Source organism: Mustela erminea, chromosome 14, assembly GCF_009829155.1.
Source record: "Mustela erminea isolate mMusErm1 chromosome 14, mMusErm1.Pri, whole genome shotgun sequence".
Lineage (NCBI taxonomy): Eukaryota > Metazoa > Chordata > Mammalia > Carnivora > Mustelidae > Mustela > Mustela erminea.
This window is the reverse complement of record NC_045627.1, coordinates 55,771,145-55,794,136: the sequence shown is the minus strand read 5'-3', so window position 1 is coordinate 55,794,136 and position 22,992 is coordinate 55,771,145. Positions and strand designations below refer to the sequence as shown.

The following is a 22,992-nucleotide window of genomic DNA, read 5'->3' as shown; positions in this document are numbered from 1 at the left end:
TTTCTTTCAAGAACTTTAACCTGATGAAATTGCCATGAATGAGTAGCTTATAAGTGGTTTTTAAAAATGGAAATAACCCAAACACGCAACAGTTAAGGGGTTGTTAAGTAAATTATTGTACTTCCAAGTGATAAAATCATAATGCAACCACTAAAAATAGTGTTTTTTTTAAATTTTGAATGACAAAGATTTCCGTTATTAAGTTGGAATAAAAACAGACCCCTAAATTCTATTCAAGGTATGAGCACATTTATGTAAAATTATGTATGCAAAGGAAAATGAGGTTGAAAGTACTAACAGGTACCTATATTGAACTGACATAATCACAAGAAGTCACTAATAATAATTTACAGAAAGGAATTTACTGTGAGGAACAAATAAACAAACTGAAGAAAATATTTGCAAAACATAACAGATAATCTCTTTAATATGTAACCAATTTTTTCAAATCAATAAGGATTAACAAACCAATAGAAAAATGACATTTAGAAAAGGAAACAAAACGTTTTTAAACATAGTGTTCGATCCTACTCATAGTAAGAAAAAACCAAATTGTGGGCTCCCTAAGTGGCACAGTCCATTAAGCAGCTGCCTTCAGGTCGTGATCCAGAGGTCCTGCATTGGGCTCCAGGCTCAGTGGGGACCCTGCTTCTCCCTCTTCCTCTACACCTTTGCTCTTGCTCTCTCTCTCAAATAAATAAAATTTTTAAAAAAGAAAGAAAGAAAAAAAAACAATTGAAACCAAATCCAAGTACCATTTTTCAATCTGTAGCCTTGGCAAAGATCAGAAAGTTTAACACATTGAGTTGTCAAGAGTATAGGAAAACAGACACTCTGATATATTGCTGGTGGGAGTAAAAATTGCTAAAACCTCCCTGAAGGGAAATAAGCAACTCAAAATTTTGAATGCATGTGTCTTTGAATGCAACAATTTTACTTAAAAGAATTTGTCCCACCGTTATACCCAATCGTGTGGTAGTGACATACATAGAAGGACATGTACCGTGGCATTTTTCATAATAGGTAAAAACCAGAAACAACAGAGCAACTTGTTAAACTATGGCACAGCCATAAGATAGAATATTCTGTGATGGTTAAAAATAGTAAGGTACCTCTTAACGTGTTTACATGGAAAAATCTCCAAGGCACATTACACTAAAAATTCAGGATATGTAATGGTGTAATCGAACCCTACTATTTTGTAAAAATAAGATAAAAGATGTGTGTACGCATATGTGTGTATAATCCGTGTAAACTCCCACACGCCTGCATGGGCATAGACCATCTCAGGAATGATACAATAAAATAACTGATAAATTTCTTCCCTATAATGTTGAGGGCAGGGTAGACAAGCTCCCAATAGCTAATTAATTCTTGTTCTTTACCTCCAACTGGCTCTTTCTTTCATTTCTTCATTTCCAAAAGGTACTACCACTTATCACACTGATTATGTCCAAAAAAGTGGGAATCAGGTTTGTTTCTTCTCATCACCCACCCACCCCCATTAAATCACTCATCAAATCTGGTTAATTTTATCTCCAAAACATATCTCAGTTTTGTCTACTCCTGTGGCAGAAGATGCTGGTTGTCCCCAGTGTTTGTTGTTCCCTTTGTTCTTAGCCACAGAATCCTGGCTTTTCAACTGGTCCTGTAGTTGCTCAGAATAATTATCTTATGTCTCAAACTCTTCTTGCAACCATATGGGGCCATGTGACTAAATTCTGTTGAATGAGCTATAACTAAAATTATCATGTGTAAATCTAGAAATGCCCTCAAAGAGAAGGGATATACCCATTTCCTCCCTTCCTCATTCATGTTGGCTGGAATGAAAACATCACAGGAGTTGGAACAGTCATCTTGGACCAAGAGATGGAAGTCATATGTTGACAAACAAGATGAAGGGTTCTAGTGGCTGCTATTTGTGAAGCTACCAGTCTAACTCTAGGCTATGTGCAGATTTTAATTATGTTAGAGAAACAAATGCATATCTGCCCAAGCCACCCTAATATAGGACTTTCAGTCACAGCTACTCCTAATCCCACATAACAAAAGTTCTCTCCATTTCAACCATAAACCCCTTGGTCCAAGCCCCATACATCTCACCTGACCTAGTGCAATAGCATCCTGACCATTCCAGCCACATCCAGTCTTGACCTCTCTCTCCATTCAATTCTACACACTCCCAACCAAAGCTGTCTTACAGAAATATACACACGAACAGGAATATTTTAAATCCCGTAACTGCAGACAGACTGGAGTGATACCGTTTTACAAGATTTTCTTCTCCTTGTTATTAGGTTTGTTAATGTGTTAGGAAGAAACAACAAAATCTCATGTAGGCTTTTTCTAAAAATTTCAATGTTCTTTGTCCAGATTTTAGATTCTCAGAATAAATGCCTTTTACAGATAAAAAAAAAAATATATATACACATGATTAAATCACTCCTTTGTTTAGAGTGCTTTAATGAATTCCCATTCGTTTTAGGACAAGTTTGAAATTTCCAAGGGGACCTATTCCATCTTACATTGTCTGGCCTATTAAACTTTCAGCTCATCCCTTGCCACTTTCCCTTCTCATTCTCTGGGCCTCAATCACATTGAAGCTGCACATATCCTGTACTCTCTACTGTTGTGTTCAGCTTAAATCTTTTCTCCTGAGTCCCCACTGGCTAATCCCTAATAATCTCTCAGGTCATCAATAAAATATAACTTCCCCTGGAATTATAGTGAAAAGTTATTAATGTACTTCCTCATGATATCTTGTACTTTTCATTATAGCCCCTATCTCATTTCCACCTACATAAGTATTTGTGCAATTATTCATTTAATGTAGAGGTTTCAGATGGTGTGCCTACAACGTATTCCATGGCCTACAACATTGTTGCGGTGTTTTTCATTAAATTTAAAGAACTTTAGTCAATATATCCTCTTTGGGTTTGCCACAGGTTCTACCAATTCATGTCATTTCATCAACTCAGGTCCATTTCTTGTGTCTTCTAGGCTTTTGTACCTTAACCTATTTCCCTCACTAGATTGGAAACTCCATTAGGGTAAAGATGATGCCTTTCTTGGGGCACCTGGGTGGCTCAGTTGTTAAGTGTCTTCCTTCAGCTCAGGTCATGATCCCAGAGTCCTGGGATGGAGCCCCACCTCAGGCCCCCTGCTCATCAGGAAGCCTGCATCTCCCCCTCCCACTCCCCCTGCTTGTCTTTCCTCTCCCACTGTCTCTCTCTCTGTCAAATAAGTAAATTTAAAAAAAAAAAAAAAAAGATGATTCCTATCTCCCAACATATTCTATGCCTCCCATCTTAATATGCTTGGGACATATTCAGGTGCTATAGAAATCCTTGTCTAATAAATGAAAGCAATAAATGATATGCTCTTGCCACCATTATTAGGGGCTTTTTTCTTTAAGTTTTTTTTAAATCAGATACAATAGGGAGAAGAATCCATTTGATAATTATTGCAAACGAAATTTTGAAAAATTTAGTGCAAGATTCTGACCTATAAAGCAAACTTTCACCTTCTTTTCTACTGTTGAAATAAACAGAAAGTAAAATTATATGTTTACATTTTTGAAAGTTTTAAGATGAAGTTTTGAAACAAAAACATTTCATCTGGATCAATCTAATTCTGCTCTCAAAGAGTTAGCCATCTCACTGTCAGTGACCCTGATTCCCCGTTGGCTTTTTAAATGCAAGATGCTCCAAAGTGTATGTCTCTGTAGTCTGTCCTTATCAATGGCAACACCAAAAATAAATCCAGATCACACTGCTGAAAATTCTTATCATATCAAACATATAGTATATTACTATAACTTAGGAATGTCTAATTTCTGTCAATAATTAAAAATGAAGATACAAAATAACCATCCCTGTTCTGTCCAGATGTTTAATTTTTATCTTATATTTCCTCATCCCTCAAAACGACACAAGTTTTCTCATTCATGAGGTTATGAAAGCCTAAGACTCTTCTAAAGCCCTGGGCTGCTTATATTTTGAGACAGAACATGGAACTGAATCACTTCTAAAAATTAAATTCCAGGTTCCCTACCCCTAGTACATCATTATACATCATTATACACTTCACTTTTTGAAAATTACTTCTTACATCTTCACACACGCGCACACACACACACATTTTGTTTCACTTGATGAAGACTACAATCTTCTTAATGTGTCTATGCATTTCAGAGTTATCTAAACTCTAGATGAAAATACTAGAATCCTTTTTGAAATTTTACCTGTACCATGAGAATAAAAAAGACAGAGAGGGAGAAAAAATCAGCTAATCTTAAAATGTAATGTTCAAAATAGAAATTTAAAATAGAATATAGTTTCTTTAACAAAGATCTGGATGGAAAATGTTTCCATAAGTGAAACAGTAAGAGTATTTGTTTCCTGTTATTAAAACAAAGTGATGTTAATGAAAGCCAATCACACACTTGGCAAAACTGATGTCTTGAAGATTTTTTTTAATCAGTATAATATCTCACCAAGTATGAAAACCAAAACATCAGACCACTAATTTTGTTCTATGATTATTCAAGTAGCTAAATGGTTTGGTCCAACATTATATATTTTCCTATTTTTTTTCCTCAGCCTCCTACTTACTATTCTTAGTTGAATTGATTTGAAGACGAAAAGCAATCATCTTCTCTAACTTGAGCTCTCCATTTTAAAATATCTCTACTGGACTTTTCCTTCAATTCATTGGAAAGACAAATCACATTGTCTCAAAGTTATGAATTGTGTGCTGCTGTGGCTATTTCTTTTTTGCTGAGAGCAATCTGTCCAACAACCCTGTGCCCTTCAAAAAATGAGTTTCCACAAAACTCAAAGTTCTCTAAATTAGCCTTACAACAGTTTTGAGATGATAAGTTTTCCATGTTTCCATTAAACATCTCAGAAAATCCAAAATTATTTGACTCCATCATTGACACAGTCCCTGATAATAATAATAACCACTAGTATGTGTTGAGCACTTACTCTCCTGCAGGTGCAGAGTTAAGCAGTTTATATGCGTAATCTCATTTTATCTTCCAAATAACCCACTATTCGTCAAGAATTTTTTGGTTGCAAGTAGCAAAAATCCAACTTAAAATGTTTTTACATGTAAGTAAAAGAATAAGCTTGTCTTGGAGTGTTGGCTAAAGATGTGGCTGGATCCACATCCTCAGGACACTGTTCTCTCAGCTCTATTTCCCTCTAAAGTGCTTTATTCTCAAACTACCCCTATGTTATTATGAGATGAATGCCATTATCCCCATGCTTACATCCTACCAACAGAACAGCTTGCTATGATCTGGCTTGTGGGCACACGCTCCTCTTCCACCCTGGCAAATTCATAGGTTGAAGCCCTAACCCACAATGTGACTGTGTCTGGAGACAAGACCTTTGAAGGTAACTAAGATTAAGCGAGGTGACCAGGGTAGAGCTCTAATCTGATGTAATTGGTGTCCTTAAAACAAGAGATGCAAAAGAAGTCCTCTATCATGCGAGCAGGCAGAGAGAAGGCAGCCACCAACAAGCCAGGAAGAAAGGTCTCACCATAAACTTACCATCCTGGTACCTTGATCTTGTACTTTCAGCCTCCAGAAATATGAAAAATAAATTATAGAAGGGTTTTCCCCAAAACCTCAGCAAAGTCCCAGAACTGATTCTGATTGGTCTTGTTCAGGTCACATGTCCCCCACTGAACCAATCACTCTGGGCAGAGTTTTCATTACCTGGCCTCAGTCCCCTGCAGACACTTTGAGCTGGTATGTGAGATTAGTCTTACTTGAACCTATTTGGGAAAGTTAAGGAGTGATTATTCCTGAAGAAAATTATTACCAAAAGAAGAAGAAAATGATGCAAAGAAAAAGAAAAACAAAATGGGAGCAGTTAACTTCCAAACACTGTGGAAAAGGTACTGCTTATCTCTCTCTTTTTCAAAGATTTTATTGACTTATTAAGAGTGAGAGAGCATGAGCAGGAGGAGGAGCAGAGGGAGAGGAACAGGCAGACTCCGCATGGAGCACAGAGCCCAACCTGGGGCTCAATCCTACAACCTGAGCAAAAATCAAGAGTTGGATACTTAACCGTTGGAGCCAACCAGGGACCCCGTATCTTATCTCTATAAGAGGAAACAGGTTGAGCAAAATCAAGTGCTGAAAGACTTGCTGAAAGGCCCATGGATGGACCTCGAGCTCTTAAAACTCTGAACTCTGAGTCACTCCATTATTTAACCCTGATGATGAAGACCTTAAGAAATGGTGTACTATGCTATTTCCACCCTCTTCATGACCAATGTGTCCCACTTCCCTTTATCATAGGGAAATTTAATGGAATGCTAAGTAAGTGATATGCCTCTTTCTCCGTAATTTTTATCATAACTTGAAAAAAAAAAAAACCTCCAGCCAAAATGAAAACAAGAAATGATAATTTTCTGGATTGGATCAATGGCCCACTCAGCCCAAGAGCATCTTCAGCAATACATTTGGAATGCAGTTTGCCTCTGTTTACAGTCTTACTAGGAACATCATTTTCTAAGCACTTCAGTGTCCTTTGAATCATGACTCTTGTACCAATTTTTTAAAGATTTTATTTATTTATTTGACAGAGAAAGAGATCACAAGTAGGCAAAGAGGCAGACAGAGAGAGAGGGAAGCAGGCTCCCTGCTGAGCAGAGAGCCCAATGCAAGGCTCCATCCTAGACCTTGAGATCAGGACCTGGGCTAAAGGCAGAGGTTTTAACCCACTGAGTTACCCGGGCACCCCTATTTTTAATCTCATAATATTTCTCTTGGCTTACTCTCCATCACAGGAAGTAGTATTGCCCTTTATTTATCCTAAGCATGCTTCACTTAAACTGCAAAGGCGGCAGCTCTCTCTTGCGTTCAGGACTTGGTGAAACCGTCTCTAATGATACCTAGACCAGACAGTTAACCTTAAAGATTTGCAAGAGTTGTACCTCCCCCTGGCCATCTCCTCTTTCCTAGGCTAGATCTTGGGCAGTTGAGCTTATCCTCAGGAAGCATCCTTCCTGTGATATCTTTCCTGAAAAACTGCATTTGGCATTTGAATGTGGCTCCTAATTGGTTAAAGGAGAAGATGCTTCAAGTCAGGGCATCAGTCAAGGTAAGGACTAGGCCATCTCAGTGTCTCCAGTCCAGATCATTAGGAACAGAAATCATTGAGGGGAGGAGGGAATGAAGAAGAAGCAGCGAAGAGGTTGGTAAGAGTAGATGTTTGAGGGGGTTCTCGTCCATTGGATTCATCATAAAGCTAGAGTCCACAGCAACCATGCACATCTAGAGCATGCATGAAAACCCTTCAGACTGTTTAGTTATGAACATCATCAAAGTCTATTATAACCGCAAGGGCAAAGGCCTCTAGTGAGGCCATCAGAAATGTACTCATTGTAGGAAAATGTAATGGGGAAGTACAAAAAAGAAAAGAACGCTTGCTAAGAGTAACTAAATTGTTGAGTGTCTATCAGCAGGGCAGATAAGTGACTGGTTTCCCAGAACAAGACTATGTTCCATTAATGTTTACCAGAAAATTACTTAAACATTTTATCAGGAATATTAGTTTCTTCCTAGAACAGAGGTTGCAAATGACTCCATGTAAAAAGATTTCTTCCCACACCAAGTTTGGGGCAAGTTCTCTTTAACAGTAGTCAGAGTGTTTAAAGGTAATGACCATGGGATTCTACATGACAGTGTTAAAAACTGGAAGCTGTGTAGCAGATTGGCTCTGAATGTGGGTTTTGCCCCTAGACAGACCTGTGCATTCAACCTTAAACCTTAGTCTATTCGTGTGTAAAATGAGGGTGATCATAACTATCTTCTTGGGGAGGTAATATTTATAAATGCAATTTCATTCTTGTCATTTTCTCTGAATTATTACAATTGATAACTTTTATATTAATCATTTTACAGTTATAATAAATAACCATATTTATTATTACAAAATTTTCTTAACAGCCAGAACCTATGTTCCACCTACCATGGCCCCTTTCAAGGCCCTAGGTAACTCCTAAAAATATGGAAAAAATTTAGGCAGCAAAATCTTCAGAAATACGGAACACTGAGTTCCCCAGACTACATGAAGGAGACAATTCTGGTGAAGTTTTCACATGCAAAAGTGGGCAGAGGATTTGAACAGACATTTTTCCAAAGAAGACATGGAGATAATCAACAGACACATGAAAAGATGCTCAACATCACTGATTATCAGGGAAATGCAAATCAAAACCACAATAAGTTATCACCTTACAGTTGTTAGAGTGGCAGTTCTGAAAAAGACAAGAGAAGGGTGTTGGTGAGGATGGGGAGAAAAGGGAACCTTGAGCACTGTTGTTGGGAATGCAAGCTGGTGTAGCCACTATGGAAACAGTATGGTGGTTCCTCAAAAAATTAAAAATAGAATTACCCAACAATCTGGCAATCCCACTTCTGGGTATGTATCTGAAGGAAATGAAATCACTATCTCACAGAGATATCTGTACTCTATGGTTATTGCAGCGTTATTCTTAATAGCCAAGACGAAGAAGCAACTTAAGTCTCCACTGATGGATGAGATGAATGGATAAAAAATGTGGAATATATGCATAATGGAATATTATCCAGCCATAAAAAGAAGAAAATCCTGCCACTGGCAATAATATGGATAGACTTTGAAGGCATTATGCTAAGTGAAATAAGTCAGAGAAAATACTGGATGTTTTCGCTTATGTGTGAAATCTAAAAAATTTCATTTACGTTTGGAACTCATAAAAAAGAGGGTAGAAGGGTACTTGGCAGGGGCTCCATTCAGGGAAAATGGGAAGATACTAGCCATTGGGTATAAACTACATTCTAAGATGAATAAATTCCAGGTGATCTAATGTACAACATGGCTGGCTATATTTAACAATACTATATTGTATACTTGAAATTTACTAAGAGAGTTAATCTCAAATTTTCTCACTATCAAAAAATGGTAATTATGGGAGGCGATAGAGATGTGAACTACTTTACTGTGGTTATCATTTCATAATACAATTATGTATCAAATATCTCACTGTATGCCCTTAAATTACATACTGTGCAGCATCCCCTTCTGGCAAGTACAAGGAATGGACCCTGGGGAGGAGCACTGGAGCGAGTTGGGGAGTGGGCTCCTTTCACCCAGGAAGTGCTCCCTTCACCCAGGAAGTACTGTGATCCAGACCCCCAAAGCTGCCGAACAACAAACCCAGAAGAGCTTTGAATCAACCACTGACTGCCTTGCCAGGTGCTGAGAGCCTTGCACCTGTGACGACAAAGATTAAGTCTAGGGAAGTCACATCTAGGAGAGGAGTGGTACACTGGATATGCAGGCAGGTGTGCAAAATGGAATGCTCTAGATTTCTCTTTCAATAAGATTAAAATGTACAAAATGTTCACATTGTTCAAAACTCCAAAACTGTTTCAAAACCATCTTTCCTTGCCCCTTCACACATTTCCCTTCCCAACTCCCCTGCGGTGGCCACTTTGGTGGGGGCTCTTTCTCCACCTTCCCTTAGGTCCATTCACTGCTTCATTGGAGGTGAACCATGAGAGACTATGGACTCTGAAAAACAATCTGAGGGTTTTGAAGGGGCAGGGGGTGGGAGGTCGGGGTACCAGGTGGTGGATATTATAGAGGGCACAGATTGCATGGAGCACTGGGTGTGGTGCAAAAATAATGAATACTGTTATGCTGAAAATAAATTTTTTAAAAAATTAAAATAAAAAAAAATAAAATAAAAGCTGATTGAAATAGGAGGGTGACAGCAGAATGAACCACTTTCCATGTGACTTCAGGTATTGGTGGCTTGCCTGCAATGGGAAAGTTTTGAATGGCAACTCTTCCCAGTATAATCCAGCTTATTTTAGTTGACAAACTTGCATCTACCTGCTTCCAGGCCTCAGACCCCTATCAAAAGAACCTTAACCTGCCCATCAGCTTGGCTAACCCTTAGGCCTTTTGACTCGAGGCCCCTGACAAGCCTCCCTTTTCTTAGAGCATAAACATTAGAAAATTTGCAGTTGTAAATTCTTTCTCTGACTCTGAAATAAACATCTTCTGCAACCCAGGAATCTTTCTCTAGGACCTGGAGCCAGATCCTTGAAACGTAATCACCAAGAAAGATAGGGCCCCTATCTCCCAGGCTCTGTGAATGGGTAGGAGCCTAACTTCAATAAGCATCAATTAGCAAATACAAATGGCTTAATCACATTGACTGATCTGCCCCCAGCCTCCTCCAGTACTTTCCCCCTTGCTCACCTCAGTGCTTAAAGTTCTTGGGTTTTTGTTTCAGGGAAGGTGAGTTCACTCTCTCCCCTGGTGTATACTGTTGACCCCTGTGCAATACTCCTGAACAAAGTCTCCCTTGCCTGTGTAATTCCATCCAGTGCAATATTTCTTTGACAACCCCTTCTCTTTTAAGTAGACTTCCTCTTTTTGAGGCTCTGGATACTGCCTCTTCTCAGAAGACCAATAGAAGTCTCACAGTGAAGTTTCTCAGCTACTCCTTCACAACTTAACAGCAACAGGCAGAGAGATGGACTGAAGTTTCTTCTTTGTGAGCAGACAATGTGCAGAACAGATTCTAAATTGCATTATGCTTTGCATCTACTTGCAAGGATGCACTCTTCCTTTATTTCTGTCCATCCAAAATGTCCCAGTTACTGAAAGCATTATTCTGTGTATGTACAGGAATGAATTTCCATTATTCTTGTATCCTATCAGCTGAAATCTTGCAAAGAGACAGCATGAAAGGGAGGAAGGCACACCTGGTTCTGGTCCTGAGTCTGACTCTAACTAGCTGGTTAGGTCTTGGGAAAACCCTTGCCTTTCTCTGAATATGCAGTATCCATGAGGTAAAATGAGTCATGAAGTAAAATGAGACCAAGGATTCCCCATAGTTTTGTTAACTTATGCCCCACTAATTCCAGGTCAAATAACCTCACTCCTCCCTCCCCCCATGAGAGGAACCAAAGCCAATATTCTCTGAGGATAGTTATACAGTCACAGGGAGGGCCCCCTGTTGCTGTATTTATCATCTTCTGTGTGTTTACACATTGCAGTGGTAGAGCCGAGAATAAATTTAATTGCTATCATTTCTAAGCACAAGAAAAACAGTAATTCCATTAGTGGTTACAATTTGTAAGATTTCATTGGCATACATGTTATTGCTACAGTAAATCTAAAACATAGGCATATTTTTAAATTGTAGTAGCATCATGGGTAATAATGGGAAGGGAGTGATTAAGAGAAATAAGAGATGTGAAATGAATCCAGTGCAGAGATCGCATACTTATCCATGAAACTAGAGTTTGAGTAAACTATCTAGCAGGGGTGTGAGTGGGGGATAAATATTCGTACTCTCTTCCGCTCCTCCAACAATTCCAACACTGGTCCTGCATTTTTCCCCAACTCCCCACCGACCTCCCACTTCTGTGCTTCACTACGCAGATGGTAAGAATGGTAAGAAATCAACAGGAAAGCCTAGATTTCCACAAGAAAAGCAAAAGTTAATCATGAGAGAAAAGAAGAGTCAGAAGAGATGGAGAGAAATGAAACTTGTCCTAGAAGAACATTTGAGGTTGGGAGTTGAGAGAAAGAGTTTTTGGAAGCAACTTCTGTTCCTGAGGAACATATTTTCTTTAAGTAGGTTGTATGCCCAGCATGGAGCCCAACGCAGGGCTTGAACCCACAACCTTGAGATACAGACCTAAGCCAAGCCAAGATGGACCTTCCTAGACCTTTCAACCACATATGGAAACAAAGATTCTCTCCTTGACCAAACTAGTTGGGTACCTCTGAGCTCTTTTTCTAACCTTGGGCATGTTCTTAAGAGCCCAATTTTAGCAAGAATCTTGCTAAGTCCGATTTTGAGAACCTCCCACCCTCCACATTTGATCATTCTCCATATCGAATTAGATTCTTCATCCTCCACCATTTCCTTCTGGCCAGACTTCACTAAGAATCCCACCAGGCTGATTTAGCCAGAACCACCCCCCAACCCTTGATGGTTGCTCTTAGTAATTTTCTATCCACCAGCACTCCAGCCCCTCCCAACACACACTGTTCCTTACCTATAAATTCCTACCTTTCCTTGTTGTATTAGAGGAGCTGAGCCCAATCTCTCCCTTTTACAGTGAAACCCTACTGCATTAGTCCCTATACCTCTCTCAGTAATCCTGAATAAGGTCTGCCTTACTGTTTTAACAAGCGTCATGGATAATTTTTTCCTTAACAATGGTCAGAGGATCTCAAAGATCAGATCTGGTCATTTTGAGGTCTGCTTGTGATTAAATGTGAATATGTACCAGGACATTTGGTCTGAAACTTGCTTCCATAATCTACTAGGAAGTTGCAAGCAGTAGCATATAAATCTCACCAGTTTCAAATATTAAAAACTACAGACATTTGCCAGAAAGAACCTAATGGCTGTACTGAGGAAGGTAGTTTGTGACCCTTTACAACATCCATCTCAGTGATGATACAGACCGAGGGTCAAAATCTTGAAGATCTTTCCAGCTACAGCTTTCCACAGTTTTGCAGTTTATCTAAAATGGGCACAACATCCGCATCCCATGCCTAGAAGCAGTTATATAATCATGAAAGTGCTCCAAAACTTTCAATCTTCATTTTGATATTGATCTTTTCCATCAACAGCAGATAAAGAAACTGACTAGGTTTTTCCAAAGCTAGTAATCCCTGTTTTCAAAGGTGCTACTAAGTAGTGATGGGGTAACTGATGTTAGCAGTCACTAGGACTCAACAATACGGCCCCCAGGAGACAGAAGTGGATGTGTTCACTCACCTCCCTGTCCAAAGAAGCTTCCCCCCGGAGTCCTGCCACCTGAGTGGAAGTATTGTTTGAAGAATGAGGTTGATCCACTGCCTTCCTCCTTACTTGTCTGGATTGAAAGCCTCTTGCTGATGCCTCATCCAGCTCTTTCAGTGAAGGGTCCTTTCTCTGGCAGCAGGAGTTCTGCCCCTGCTGGAGAAAACCAGCTGGTGACAAGGAAATGGGAATTTAAACTCTCTTTGGGTACCTGGCACTGAGAGGTGGAGGTATCTACATGAACCTGCGATCGTGTTTCCATGGAAACAAAGCAGTTTGGACCTGCAGTGTTAACATTAACCAGCACTGCTCCACAGACGAGCTCCCTCCCTCTTTTAATTCAATTTAAACCAATATTTCGTTGAACACCGACTATGGGCCACGCACTGAGCTGCTGCAAGGACAAAAAAGAACACAACAGACATCGTCTTTGTCCTCATGAAACTCCAGCCTGGCAGCCTGGAGTGTGTTCCGAGAGTTCCAAGGTATGATCAGAACATAGACTGAGCCGACTGAGCCATTCCTTGAGGCATATAATACGAAACTCAAAAGCTGAGTAGGAGTAATAGAACTTTGTAAATAAATGCATATACATATGTTGAAGATACATATTTTCAATTTTTTTCACTGCTGGGGTGAATGGTCAAAAACATTTGAAGAACATTGTCCCAGAGCAAATGATTCCCAAACCTCACTGTGCATTAGAATCCCTCAAGGTGCTTACTAAAAGGACAGATTCCCAGTCCTCGCCTGTAATAATTATGTTCGGTAGATTTGGAGTGAGGTCCAGGAAACTGTTCAGTAAACATTCCAGGTGATTTTGATGAATCCTGCTCTGCAGATCAGTCCCCTACAAAGCTGATTTATTTCTTCAGCCCTAAGTCCCAAAGGAGGCTTTTATCCGCGGCTAGCCCACATTATAATTCAGGGTAAGGAGGGAATTTTTGGTTTGTTTGTTTCTGTGGGTTTGCGGCGTTTGATTATTTTGTTTATCATTATACAAAGCAGCCTCAGTAACTGCTACAATTTCTGGGTTTCCCCAATATTTAACTAGTTCTACTTTGTGGGGGTTTACTTTAAGCAGCTAACCACCGACCTGGACTTCCCTTACCCCTGACCTTAGCCTATAGCTCCACAGACCATTGAAGCTGTCTCTTTCTCAGTGATTTGTCTTCATCTTTTCCAGTAGGATGACCAGCTATCCCACTTAGTCCAAAACAAAGAGGTTTACAGGAACTCGGATTTCCATTAATATATTTGAGAAAAGAATAGGTAGGCCAGAATGAGCCAGTCATCCTAGCAGGAAGCTTGGCTTTCAATAAACAGGGTATTGGAAGAGTCAGAATGGTGGGCCTAGTTCATGCTGCCTGGCAGGGCTAGTGTCTTTAGCCTAACCACTTCTAAGCCTTCTTTGTTTTCATCCCTCTAATTTCCACCTAGATCCATGGAAACAGGAACAAGAACAAGGCTATTAACTAGAATTTAAAAACCACTTGTCAGTGTTAGCTGCTGGCTGCCTGCAGAGACTTGGAAATGTCAAGTTTTACAGGAGACTCACACTGTTTGGAAGGGAGAAGAACTACTCCACCAGTGTCCACGTTCCTAAGTGTTGTCAGTCAACCCCATCAGATGCATCTTTCTCTGGTTCCAGGTAACTAGGAGCAGTGTGTTTCCAGTCTCGTGGCTTGAAGGATTGTAGTGGACCCAAATGACAAGCCTCCTACAGACTGACCCCATTCCTTGTAATCTGTGTTAAAGCAAGAGTCAGAAAGAGGGTTCTGTGTGAAATCCCTCTCCCTCCAAGTTGAGTCTAGCCCTTGCAGCCCCAGGCTTGCTAGATTACCTAGGAGGAGAGTGTTACTTTCTGCTCAGGAAGGAAGAAATGAGCCAATCTACTATCCGTGTGTTAGGACCTGCCATAGCTATTTTAAAGCCCAATCTCCCTTCTTCCTGGACTCATCCCTAGGGAGGAGGCATCCGCAATCCTCTGTGAGAAATGAGGAACTCGATGCACAGAGACTTTGCATCGTCCCTGTTATGCAGCTAGAAGATAGGGAGCAGAGAGCCAAGCAGCGTTCTCTGAGCGGCAGCTTCTCCCACACCTGCCAGTCTCTGCTTCTCCCCGCGGGGTCTCTGCTCCTTTCCCATGTTCAGTTTAATTACCACGGGGCAAGCAAGCAGGGAACTTTTCAAAACCCAGATCTTGGGAATGGAAGCTCCCAGATCTCTTGCGTCTGAGCAGCACCTGGGTTCTTAGGCAGCTGGAAAGCATGCAGCCACTCTCTCAGCTTTGCCTCCCAAGGAGCGGCCCGTTTGGGTCCTGTTTCCTGATGCTGGCGGGGACTCGACATTCCTTCCTCAAGTGTGATCTTCCCCTTGCTGAATCCCAGGCTCCTCCCAGCCCTCCCAGCTGCTCTCCTAGCTGTTCCGGCTGCTGGATGTTTCCAGAGGGCTCTAAAATGTTCCTCTGTATCTGAGGTTATTCACATGAAGAGTCCCAGCCATTGTGCTCCTGCTTTTTTTTTTTTAAGATTTTATTTATTTATTTGACAGAGGGAGATCACAAATAAGCAGAGAGGCAGGCAGAGAGAGAGAGAGAGAGAGAGAAGCAGGGTCCCTGCTGAGCAGAGAGCCCGATGCGGGACTCGATCCCAGGACTCTGAGATCATGACCTGAGCTGAAGGCAGCGGCTTAACGCACTGAGCCACCCAGGTGCCCCTGTGCTCCTGCTTTTGATAAGGCTTAAGAAAAACGGGTGTTTCTATTAGATTGACTGGTGTATGGAAAAGCTGGTTGGCCTATCTGTGGTCCACACGCCATGCATTGTTCACCAGACCCTAGAGTTTAGTCAGGAATCAATCTATGCAACTCCACAAAATACCACATCCAATAAGATTTCCCTGCCTTTTCCATAAGGTAGAGCTTTGGTCCAACTCTGAAATGTAGGGTTCACCCTCTCTAAGGAGCTCATCCTCTTCCTGCCAGAGGCCAATCTCAGATACCAACTAGGAAACTGGGAAAAAGTCCCCATTTCCACCTCAAAAGACATGACCCCTGCTTACTTCACAAAGCCGCTCACTTCCTTTCAGCATCTTTCTATCTTCCTGTCTGGCAAGACAGAAAGACAAACCAGCTGAGGTCCCCACAATCATCTTTGCCTCCTCCTCCCCACCTGGGATGTCCTTCGAGATTCTGAGGTGGAACCCTAGGGTCACAGAACCCAGCTTGAAAAACCAGTCTTTCCCTCCTCTGCTAACATTACAAAAGGAGCCCTGAGACTTCCTGAAGTGGCACTGTGTGTGCCCATCTTTCTTCTTCTAGCCAGAGATAGGAGCCAGCTCCACGGTCCTCGATCTGGACTCTCCTCTCTGCGGGAACATGGCTGGGGCCTCGGAGCTGAGGCGAATGTCCGCATAGTGTGGTGAGAGCGTGAGCACATGTGTCCTGAGTCACAGCGAGTGGAGAGCCTTCCCTCACCACCATCTTCTGTGAGGCTCGAGTTAGGGAACTTTGCCATCCTGCCATGCTCTCCAGCGAGAGTTGGGAATGACAATAACAGTGGAAGGAGAAGGGAGTGGGTGGCTCTGTGTTACTTCCATCTGCAGAACTGAGAAAAATGAGTCGTGTGCCTCAGGTGAGAGCTGTTGGCACAGCTGTGCCTTAAAGGTGACAGAAGACGTGGGACTGACAAGGAGGGGAAGCAGGTCTCCCGGGCCAGGAGGGAGAGAGCCAGGGACTGATCAGCTGCAAGGGGACCAAGTTTGACCAAACCACGGAGTGCAAGCTGGCTGTACTAGTGGGCTCAGCATCAACATCTTTTCTTCGAACTGACCTAAGGAGAGAAAGCACGGGACGTAACTTAGCACAGAGGTACAATATAGTTCAGTGCAGCATTCTTTTCGACAGCAAAATCCTGGGAGCTCTGAGGACCCGATGACCAAGGAAAGAGGGCAGGCTAAAAAAATTACAGCACCTGTATCCAAGAGAACATCACAGTCTTTAAAGAAATTGAGGAAAAATACTGAATGGAATCTGAAGATGTTCACTATATATTGTTAAATTAAAAAGCAAGGTACAAAGCAGTATTATTTTCTTCTTCTCTTTTGTTGAAGAAAAGTATATAGACATAGAAGAGCAGTCCAAAAGGGTATCACAGATGTTCATTTCCCCCACCCACCCCAGAAATAGATTTGATGTTACATAATATATAATATAAATATGATTTTATGTATACTTTCTGTTTACTTTTTAAGAACTTGCATACATTTAAACTTTCTGTATTAACAGAAATTACAAAACAACCCATGGAAGAAAAATATGTTTTTTAAAAACCAAAACCAAATAAATAACTGCCTTTTAGAGCCAGGTCAAAAAGGTGGCATTTGTTCAAACATGCACCAGAGGGTTTTCAATAGCAGAGAGAGAAGGATAGGGCAGTGGGCTCAAAGCCCTTGCTGTGAGCCTTAGGGTGGCAAAGAAGAACTTTTGCTAAGCCATGCAATATACTAGAGAAAAGAGTGGGAGAGACTTGGGTACAGAAAGGGGCAGTGAGGTAGAGGAGGGATGAGCAGAGCTTAGTTGAGCCTTTAGGCATGGCAGGGAAAGAAGGGAGAAAAGTCAGGGAATCCTGCAGAACAAGAAATGGCAAAATCTGCTAATAGCCTCGGCACGTGCTTGGGTGAAAATGAGACTAACGTCCAAAATGACCTACATCAGACAACAGCTGACCTGGGGACACATCGTGCTATGGGAGGAAGCTGCATCTCAGGAACACCTTTCTGGGAAGAACACATGTTATGACTTTATCATCTGACACTCCGCAAAGGCAGAGGTTCTTATACATAGTAACATCAGCTAAAAGGATTCAGAGATAACAAATAGAGGAATTATGTTTTAGAGAATCCATTGAAAGGCCATAAGTAGTGATGAAAGCAGGTGGGAAGGAACAGGAATTGTGAGCTGGAGCGATACTCACTGAGGTCTTTTTTAAAGTTGGAAGCAGTAACATGCCTGTCACATAGCAGACCCCAATAAACACAGATGTGATTCCTTGTACACACGGTTTAGCTCTCCTACTCAGGAGGTCCTTCTATGGTTTCCTCTTATTCTCCCTCCAGAGTGTCTACCAGGTACATTGCCTTATCAGTAGTAAGTGCTCAACAGCGTCTGCTGGAGAAATAAAAATTCTATTTTGTACTTCTTAATGCCACCTTTATTGATAATACTTGTTTCTCCTTGTCTCTGCAGCCTCTGCCACTCTAACTAGGGAAGGACAGGTGTGATCGGCCACCAGTGGGATCCTCACTCTCTTTGAAGTGATTCACTTGGACACCCAGACTGTCCCAGGTGGAAAGGAGTTTAGAAATCAAGTCCTGCAGTTTTGAAGCTGCGCTCACTTCTACCACCTTGTGGTGGGGAGTGACCCATACTCCACTTCAATCAGCAACACAGCTTTTATCTGTTTTGTATTGTGGGCTTTCTAATAAAATTTCATTTGTGCAGTTTTTGAAACTAAGCGAAATCTGAAAACCACACACTCGGAGACCCTCTCATTTCACAGGGAGACAACAGCTGAAAGATGGAGAGCTGTGGGACACCTGCGCGGCTCAGTTGGTTAAGAGTCTGCCTTCTGCTCAGGTCATGATCCCAGAGTCCTGGGATCAAGCCCTGCGTTTTTTAAAAGCCAAAAGATGTATCATATTGAATTTTTTTAAATGTACTTTTATATATCTTATTACTTTTAAACAACACCCCAAAAGACTAAAATTAAAATGAGTCAGGGGCACCTGGGTGGCTCAGTCTATAAGGCTTCCAACTCTTGGTTTCAGCTCAGGTTGTGAGCTAAGGGTGGTGAGATCAAGTCCCGAATAGGGCTCCAAGATCAGCATAGATTGTGCTTAAGACTCCCTCTCCCTCTGCCCTTCCCCCTTGCTGTCTCTCTCGCTGTCTCAAATAAATAAATCTTTTTAAAAATAAATGAACATTTTAAAATGATTCAGCTCCCTGCTGAGCAGTGAGTCTGTTTCTCCCTCTCCCTCTGCATGTTGCTCCCCCTGGTTGTGCTCCTTGCTCTCTAATAAATAAATAAAATCCTTTAAAAAAAAAAAAAAGATGTAGAGCTGTGGCTAGAAACCAGTTCTTTGGACACTTTGTCCAAAATTCTTCCTCATACATCAAATAGCCCCTAACCTGGGGTACGTGTTTCAATTCGCTTTCACATAGAGTTGCCAGATAAAACACCTGATGTCTATTAAATTTTAATATCAGATAAACAAAAAAATTGTTTTAGTATGTCTCAAAATTGTTTTAGTGTGTCTCAAATACAGCTGCACTTGTCCAGCTGTCCAAACACCAGGCTCCATAAATGCTTCATCTTAGAAGCTGCTGCAGCACCTGGGCCCTCAGTGTTTTGCTATCAGGAACCTATTAGTTAACTCTCAGTTTGAATGACAAAACCCAGCCAGTAAAGCATACTCTCCATGAGCTATTCCAGATGGAGCCAGGATCCAGCAGCCATCACCACAATAGCCCTGGCCACTCACTGAGGTAAAACGAGGAACTTCTCAGGGTAAGTGGAAGGTGCGACCTGTCAGGGTTACCCTGAAGACCACACCCTGCTCCTGTTCACAGTTCAGTAGGTCAAGTGGCTGTGCCCAACTGGGACTGACGAAAAGAACGTCTGTATGTAAGGGAGTTGTCACATCTGCACTGCTGACTTTTAAGGCCAATTGGACAATCAAACCATAAATCATCAGTCGCTTTCTTGTCTCAGGGATTAAATCAGATTTCTTCCAAGGCAAACTGGTATTTCTTCACTTCTGGTTCCATCCCATAATAAGCTCCACTACAAACTGCATTTGTCAAACATACTGCTGGACATGGAGGTGAGTGAATGAAGTTCCCATCCTTGAGGTGCCCACATTCTCGAAAGGCAGGCAAGTGTGAAACATACTGTGTGTGTGTGTGTGTGTGAAGCACTACAGTGAGGGTAAATAAGCATGAACCACTATGAGTGCAGGAGGGCCATGCGAGAAAACCCAAAGTCAGACAAAGATGAAACAATGAGGCGGAGCCACAGAGATGGGACAGTAGGATCAAAGGCTCAGAGGCATGAAATGCCATAATAGTGTGTTCAAAAAACCATGAATAGGTTGGTGTTGCTTGAGCGCAAAATTTAAGATGATGAAAAAAATGATGAGGTTAGAAATCTAAGCTGACTCTAAAACATAAAATAGAAAACTACTAGAAAAGCTTGAGGCAGAAAAGCAGCACAGTCTGGTAGAGGTTTTGGATGAAGCTGACTGGAGGCCGGCTGAGAAGGGATGGGGTGGAGGGCAGGGCAAGGGGGACACTGAACAAAGGCTGGCATCAACGAGTAATGCATGGACCACGTGGAAGATGGAGACGGTCTCACGAGGCTAACAAGGAAGGGAGAGGGTCTGGGCTGAGAAATACAAGGCCAAACAGGTGAGATGTGGCTGGTTGTGAATGAAAGGTCAGAGGGAAAGGACAGAACAAAGCCCAGTTTTCTATAGAGCCTGGGTGACCAGGTGGGTAAAATTTCTGTCAAAGGAGGGGCGCCTGGGTGGCTCAGTGGGTTGAGGCCTCTGCCTTCAGCTCAGGTCATGATCCCAGGGTCCTGGGATCAAGCCCCGCATCGGGCTCTCTGCTCAGCGGGAAGCCTGCTTCCTCCTCTCTCTCTCTGCCTGCCTCTCTGCCTACTTGTGATCTCTGTCAAATAAACAAATAAAACCTTAAAAAAAAATTCTGTCAAAGGAGACAGAAAGTTCCCCTAATCTCAGATAACACCCTGTGTCCATCCCTTTGTCCTCCGGGAATGAAATATGTCCTTGTCATGTGCGTCTTTGTCCCAGGGCAGCCTGCCCCTCTGAGAACGCAGGGGCAGAACCATGTCAGGTGCCCAGGCCCTCGCATCACCGGTGCTGGTGCCCAGTCAGCGCACAATAAATATTTGTCAAGAAGAAAGACAAATACCAAATACTGCACAGTGTCACAAGTATTTAGAATGTTAAAAATAAATAAATAAAAATTTAAAAAGCTTGATCTCCTAGAGAGGATAGAGGAATGGTTGCCAGGGATCGGGGAAAAGGGTGGAAACAGGGCGTTGGGGAGTAACTGGAAAAGGATACAGACCTTCGGATGGAGGATAAGCTAGGTCTAAGGGTCTAATGTACCACATGGTGACCACAGTTACACACTGTAGTGCATAATTGAAAGTTGCTAGGAGAGTAGAACTTAAATGTTTTCACACACAAAAACAGGTAAGCATGTGAGGTGATAGGTGTGTTAAAGGTATCACAATGTATACACAGACCAAATCATCATGTTGTACACCTTAAACAGCTGCACCTTTGTCAATTATATGTTAACAAAGCTGAATAAATGCCAAAAATTATGCTCGTGCAAGGGAATATACAAGGAAAAAAGACACAAATAAATTGCCTTCTGGACGGTGAGTCCGAAACGACTGCAAATAGACAGTGTGGATAACCGGGAAGCAGCAGGAAACAAGTCTGAATCTCGGGGGCAGAATAGGTTTGGAGATAAAGACATGAGAGATACCACCTAGTGATAAAAGCATGAAAGTGAGAAGAGCATCAGGAGTGGACCCTAATGAAATTCAACATTTAAAAGGGTTTACTTCCTCCCACTCTATAGTGATTACCTTTGCCTTCTAGAAATGCACCAACTCCGCCCCCTCAGAGCTGAGGTGTGACACAATTCAGGAACACGTTCCTAGGTTGTGACGCAGGGAAGGTTCACCTGTGCCTTTATGACCTTCCCGAGGCAACATCATATGCCTATTTTGCCAACTCAGTTCTCCTGGGTTCTTTAAACAGCCTCTGAATTCTGTGAAATTCTCCTTCATGAAATCCTCCTATGGACCACAGTGTAGCAACCATCTTCAATATTCTAGCCTGTGAATCACTGCCATTCTGCTTAATCAAAGTGTAGAACACTTAATGTTTTACCAGTTCTTTTTCCAAATAGGTATCTTTGTCATCTACCTTTAAGATGAAATTAGACTGTGTTGATGAAAACACCTGTTGTCTATTACTCATTGGTATACTGTTTCTATCCTGTTGACTGTGTGTTCAGCCACAGCAGGATTCCGTGTGCTTTAACTAGGGTGTACCCTGAGGAAACCACAGGCTATGTCGAGCAAGGTGAGATGACATCCTGGACGTTCCAGCGTCAGTCTGTTGAAACCACCCTATAGCCACGTGCTATGTCAAACTATGCATTTTGGCTTAGAAAATGTGTTTAGGGCAGGAATGCTTTGTAGATTGTGTGGTATTTACAATTAGGCATTTGACGTAAGCGTTTTAGAAATAACCAAAAAAGGATGTTGAGCTTCTAAATTCTTAGCTTTGTCAAAAGCCGACAGGGTTTCTTTAGAAAGATTAAAAAGATAATAACTAGAAAGGAAAATGTCTAATGTCAATACGAGAAATATATATTTATGTCTATGGGCCAATATAATTTTCAGTGATGGATCAGTTAAGAATAAATTCATCTGCAAATCACAAGAAGCCTCCCTTTCCCACATAACAAGTTCAGAGACAGGCAGTCCTTGTTAGCACAGGAGCTGCCCACTGCGACCCAGGTTCCTCCTGCCCGTCCTCTCTGCCATCCTTAGTTATACTCACTTGTCCTCACACTTGTCGTCTTAGGGATGGTTGGTCCACCTCCAAGGTTCATGTCCCTAAGAAGACAGGGGGAAATGGGTAGAGTCAAGGAAGAACAGGAACTTGTTTTAGTCAGGAAGAGAAGCTCTCCAGTGACTTTCACCTACCTTTCACTGACCAGCTCCGGCTACAAGAGGACAGAGATCAAGTTTGTAGCTTGTATAGCTTCCATGCAGAACCTGGTCAGAGGTAGGAGAAATCAAAACTAGAAACTGTCAGTCAGGTATTTCAGACAAGAAAAAGTCTAAGTCACATTGTTAGACCTACCTATTTCCTAAAATCTTGTGAGCATATTTTAATCTAATTTACACGTGCTGATGTTAATTTCTATTTGCATAATCCTTAAGGTGATCTTACATCAAAATTTTCCACTCTATATAAGCAATATTACCCTCCTTTTTTATATGGTCTACTTTATCAAAGTGAGCTAGGAAAAGGA

The 22,992-nt window shown here is 41.6% G+C and overlaps 1 long non-coding RNA gene across 1 annotated transcript in view; it reads right to left on the bottom strand.

Moving 5' to 3' along the window:
• LOC116573447 overlaps window positions 1–22,915 on the bottom strand; it is a 31,850-nt gene extending 8,935 nt beyond the window's left edge. The window contains exons 1-3 of the long non-coding RNA XR_004278794.1: window positions 22,661–22,915; window positions 17,819–18,012; window positions 12,820–12,996 (exon numbers count right to left, since the gene is read on the bottom strand). This is a non-coding gene — a long non-coding RNA (uncharacterized LOC116573447). The remainder of the gene's footprint in view (window positions 1–12,819; window positions 12,997–17,818; window positions 18,013–22,660) is intronic.
• Between the last annotated feature and the right edge of the window lie 77 nt (window positions 22,916–22,992).